Below are 6,283 nucleotides of genomic sequence, written 5' to 3' on the forward strand. Positions count from 1 at the left end.
CTTCAATTTGTAGCAAATTGAGCTCCTTCAATAATCTTTTTAGTCAAATAGCATAACAGGTACATGATATTGTTGCTACATATTTGGCTTCACAAGTCGAGAGAGTAATTATGGATTGTTTCTTTGAACTCCAAGAAATAACATAATCACCTAAGAAAAACACAAAACTGGTTGCTTTTTTTATCATCAATATCTCCCACGCAATCACTATTACAATATCTCATAAGGTTGAAATCACTAGAAGAAGAATAAAATAACCCAAAGTCGACCGTACCTTTTAGGTAACGAAGAATTCTTCTAGTAACCTTCAAGTGAGTGGATGTAAGAGCTTCTATGAAGCGACTTACCTATCCAACTGCAAAGGGTATATCTGACCTGGTACAAGTTAAGTACCTCAAACTTTTCACAAGACTTTTGAAAAATGTGGGATCCATTTTTTCTCCTTCATCAAACTTGGACAATTTTGCCTCATTCTCCATCGGTGTGTTTATGGAGTTGCAATCGAGCATGTTGAACTTATTCAATATCTCTTTTGTATAGCTTTCTTGAGAGAGAAAAATTCCATCCTCCATCAGCTTCACTTCTTGGCCCAGGTAGTATGACATGAGCCCTACATTCGTCATCTCAAACTCACGGGACATATCTTTCTTAAAAGATTAAAACAGACTTGGGTCATTACTCGTGAAAGTAAGATCAACAACATAAAAACAAACAAACAAGATATCTCCACTAGTATGAACTTTAAAGTAAAAAGCATATTCATGGAGACAACGAGTAAGCCCATTGTCTTGAAAATACTTGTCGATGCAACATTACATGCTCGCGGGGCTTGCTTCAATCCATATAAAGCTTTGTTCAACTTCAGCACTATAGCTTCATGATTTTTATACAAAGACCAATAGTTATTCGACATAGACTTCTTCTTCAAGATATCCATTCAAGAAGGCTGACTTGATATCTAGCTGATGGATATTCCACTTCATTTGTGCCGCTAAAGAGATCAGCAAGCGAATCGTCTCCATTCTGGCAACAGGTGCATAGACTTCATCATAGTCAATGTCTTGCCTTTGCTTGTAGCCTTTAGCCACAAGTCATGCCTTATATCTCTCCACATCTCCATCAACATTCTTCTTTGTCTTGAATACCCATTTTACTTCAATTGCTCGATAACCCTTGGGAAGAGTTGTTAACTCACAAGTGTTGTTCTTCTCTATTAAGTCGATTTGTTCCTCCATGGTTTATCTCCACCTTTTGTCTGTAACAGCTTCATCAAAGTTTATTGGTTCACTGTTAGCAAAGATACAATATAAAAAATCAAAATTAGTAACTTCTTTTCTGTCCTCATAGAGCTCTTGAATACTCATTATCCTTTGCGGTTGTTCATTTGAACTTTCTTGAGAAGAGGGAGATGTAACATTGGTTGGAGAAAGAGGTAGAGTTGTATCCTGCACATGTTCCACGATCTCTAGTTCTTCTTCATCACGAAAGTATGGAAGAAAATCATATGAAGTTTCTTTTTAAGCTTCCCAATTTCATGTCAATTGTTCGTCAAATTCAACATCGCGACTTACCACCACTTTGCCGCTACTTGGGTTGTATAACTTGTAGTCTTTTTAACTCGTATCATAGCCAACAAATACATGCTTGACATTTTGACCGTCAAGCTTTCTTCTCCCTTGGTATGGCATATGAGCATAGGCTATGCTACCAAAGATTCGCAAGTGCTTAACACTTGGCTTTCTTCCACTCCATGCTTCTTGAGGGGTTTGATCTCTAATATTTCTTATTGGAGACCTGTTATTCAAATAAACTGCACAAGAAACAGCTTCGGCCCAAAACTCCTTGGGCATACTTTTAGCTTTCAACATACATCTAGCCATATTAAGAATCGTTCGATTCTTTCTCTCTGCAACTCCATTTTGTTGGGGTGAATAAGGTACCTTAGAGGGCGACGAATTCCATAAGACTAACAGAAGTCATTAAATTCTTTTGAAATGAATTCGCCTCTTCTATCGAATCTTAAAACTTTTATTTCATAGTTACTTTTTTTTTACACAAGTACTTTAAAATTTTAAAAGCAACAAAAACTTCATATTTTGGTTCAAGAAATAAACCCAAGTCTTTTTACTAAAGTCATCAATGAAAAGAAGAAAGTATTTACTTTTACCAAGGGAAAGTGGATTGATTGGTCCACACACATCATTGTGAATAAGCTGGAGCGGTTTGGTTGATCTTGACATGGCATCCTTTGGAAAACTCCTCCTTGCATGTTTTCCAAGAAGACAAGTTTCACACAATTGATTGGGATAGTTGATTGATAGTATCTCATGCACTATGTTATATTCTCCCATTGATTTGAGCGCTTCAAAATTGAAGTGCCCAAATCGCCTGTGCCAACACCATGATTCATCTTGCACATTAGCGTTCAAACGCTTTGCATCAATTGTCTTAAGATTCAGAGAAAATAATCTATTCTTTTCCATATGCGCTTTAGCAATTAGAATTTCACTTGAATCTCTAAGCCAAAGATGCATATTTTTTTATGTGGATGTCATATTCTTTTTCAAGAAGTTGGCCCAAATACAAAATATTACTTTTTAATTTTGAGACATAATAAACATCTTGAATTAACTTGTGGCCACCATTTTTACAGGAGATCAGAACCGTACCTATCCCTTCGATTTGAATCTTTGAGGTATCTCCAAAGGATACATTACCTCTCACCATTTTATTGATCTCCACAAACTTCTGTTTGCATCCACACATATGAGTGCTTGCTCCATTGTCCAAATACCACGAGCTACAATCATCCATGTCTTCTTCCTTGAGTGCTAGTAACAATGTTGACTCATCTTCTTCTTTCTTGCCGTCAACAAGGTTAGCTTTTTCTTCAACATTGCTATGACATTCCCAAGAGTAATGGCCAAATTTATGACAAATATAACACTTAATTTTTTATTTATCATACATTTTTCCATTATTTTCTTGGTAGTATCCACATCCTCTTCCTCCTATTTGTCCACGACCACGACCTCTGAATGTTTGGTGGATTTTAACTTCATTGTTGAAGTTGTTACCATTACTTTTTCCTCTTCCATGACTACCACGGCCTCGTCCATTCCCTCGAAAGTTGCTCCAATGGCACTTCTTGTCTCCTCTTGATCTTTTCTTCATGGACCTATAAAGAACCCTCCAATTGCTCCACCATCATAGAGTCTAAATCTTCAGACTCCTCAATAGCACATACCACAAAATTGAATTTAGGTGTTAAAATGTGAAGGATCTTTTCTACCACACGGACATCTTCTATGTCATCCCTGTATCTTCTCAATTTATTTACAACAACATTCACTTTTGAACAATAATCCGAAATGCATTCAGATTTTTTTATTTTTAAAACTTCAAAATCAGTCCTTAGAGTTTGTAATTTTACCTTCCTCACCTTGTCAACTCCTTAAAGAGCATTTTGTAAAATCTTTCAAGCTTCCTTTGAGGTGATAACATCTGTCACATTCTCAAACATGGCATCATCCAAACATTGGTGGATGAGTATGAGGGCTTGTTAATTCTTCTTTCTTGTCTTTGCCAAGACCTCTTTCTCATTTTGAGGTAGAATTTCCTCATTATCGGGTTTTTCCTACCCTCTATCTACAATTTTTCACACATCCTGAGATCCAAGAATGACATTCATACGTAGACACCATTTCTCATAATTATCTTTTATGAGATGGGGGTACTAAAAAGACAGCGGACCATTATTGTAATGACCCGGCCGGTCATTTCAAGAGTTGTAGTCATGTTCCCCTATTTCGCTGGTTTTTTAGTGTTCTTCAGCTGCATTATGTCTTACCGGGTTGGTTGGTTTGGGTCCGGAGAGGTTTTAGAGTGAATTGAGATACTTAGTCTCTTATTTAAAAGCTCAAGTTGGAAAAGTTGACTGAATATTGACTTAAGTGTAAATGACCTCGAATTTGAATTTTTATGGTTCTGTTAGGTTATTTTGGACTTAGGAGCGCGTCTGGATTGTGTTTATGAGGTCCGTTGTAGAATTAGGCTTGAAATGCCGAAAGTTGAACATTTAGAAAAGTTTGACCAGGAGTGGACTTTTTGATACCAGGGTCAGATTGGATTTTCGGAAGTTGGACTAGGTCTGTGGTGTTATTTATGACTTGTGTGCAAAATTTTGTGCAAAATTTGAGGCCAATCAAACGTGATTTGGTATGTTTTGACATCGTTTGTAGAATTTAGAAATTTCAAAGTTCATGAGGCTTGAATCCGTGCGTAATTCATTTTTGAAGGTGATTTTAGGATTCGACAAAGTTCTTATGATATTTTGGGATGTGTTGGTATGTTTTGTTGAGGTTCTGAGGGTCTCGGGTGAGTTTCGGATGGCTAACGGATCATTTTTGGCCTTTGAGAGATAACTGATATCTGCTGCTATGTTTTTCTGGTTTCCTATTACACGTTCGCGAAGGAGAGGATGCGAACGCAAAGGTATGGCAGTGTGTGCATCGCAAACGTGTGAGTGGTGTTGCGTTGGTGAAGAAGAGTGAGGCAGCTGGGGACCCCTAGGTTCTTGGTCTATGCGTTCGCGAGGTGAGGGACGTGTTCGCGAAGGTCTGAGTTTGCAAAGCTTCGCGTTCGCGAAGCATTGGTTGCTTTCGCGAAGAGTAAGGCTGAGAGGCAGAGTTAGTCTATGCGAGTGCAAGAGGACGGTCGCGCTCGCGAAGAAGAAAATCTGGGCAGACAGTATTAATTTCAAAAATGATGGTTTGAACACATTTTTCATATTTTGAGATAGAGATCACGGATTTGTGCGATTTTTGAAGGGATTTACATGGAGTTGATTGGGGTAAGTTATTCTTACTTGATTTTGGTTAAATCCCATGATTATATCTCTAATTTTATCATCTAATTTGTGACTTGGGGTGAGAAATTGGGGAAAAAGAGGAAGAACTCTTGAGTTAGGATTTTGAGGTTTTGAATGGAATTTTGTTATCGGATTTGAGTAAATTTGGTACGGTTAGACTCGTGAGTGAATGTGATTTTGGGTTTTGTGACTTTTATCGGATTTCGAGACGTGGGTCCGGGGTCTGGGTTGAGCCGAGTTCGGATTATTGGGTCTAATTTTGTAGTTTTCTTGTGGAATTGATCCATTTAGCCTATATTAATTGTATTGTACTGCTTGTGGCTAGATTCGGGAGTCTGTACACCCCCAATGAGCGCAAGTACCTATTGAGTGTGAGTACTGAGGGCTGAGAGCCGAGTAATTGAGCTGTTGAAATGAGTCGAGTGACAGTTGCCCTGAGAGGCTGTGCTTGCCTTCAGTTGTTGTTGCACTTAATTAATATCTATCATTGCTGCGAAATTTTTGAAGATTTTATATCTGGTTTACTTGAACTCGAAACTGTATAAAACTAATTTGACTTAAACTGCCGGATTTGAAAACATGTCTATTCTTTACTGAAATTTCTAAAATGAACTGTACTTGCCGGATTTCTAAAACATGTCTCACTTTTATGAAATATTGAAGTGTTTCGAAAATGTCGGCTTGCCTAGTACCACGATAGGTGCCATCACGACGGGTTCAGTTTTGGGTCGTGATAATTATTCGACATGGCTCTGATACCACGATATTGGAAAATAAATATATCCCGCCCAGGAATAATATTCACGGCAAATAATAATAAAACAAGAGAGAAATAATGACACTAAATATTTTAATGGGGTAAAATATAATACCCGAGAGGAAAAACATAATACCACTATAATATTACAATTGTGTAGTGTCAAAAGACTACTACGACTCAAAAGAAATAACACTCTTTATTTCAAATAACTATAATCTCACAACTCTAATACTTCTCTCTTATTTTGGTGTGTTTGAAATAAAGAACGGAGGCTTCTATTCGTAGCAAGAGCTACCGTCCAAATAGCCAGTGAAATTGACTTGTTGCCGATTTGGTCATGCAATTTGCATTTGCAATTTGCCTACAATTTGTCAACAAGTTAGACACTCACAATTGCTTTTCTCTCAACCAATCAAAATGAGTTTTGGTAACTTTGCAATTTGCAAGTCTGAGATGGTAGGCGCCTACCATCCCATTATCTCTTCTTTTCTTTTTGTTTTCTTCAATATGGGCCCCATATTAAGTCCCTATAAAACCCATTTGCAAATAAACTAAAACTGGTAAATACCATTATTGTTTGATTTTATAACTTCTGAATCAACAACTATCCAAAATATTATATTTGTATTCATAAAGCAAAAATTTCAAGTCAT

Source organism: Nicotiana tabacum, chromosome 18 (assembly GCF_000715075.1).
Source record: "Nicotiana tabacum cultivar K326 chromosome 18, ASM71507v2, whole genome shotgun sequence".
NCBI classification, from domain to species: domain Eukaryota; kingdom Viridiplantae; phylum Streptophyta; class Magnoliopsida; order Solanales; family Solanaceae; genus Nicotiana; species Nicotiana tabacum.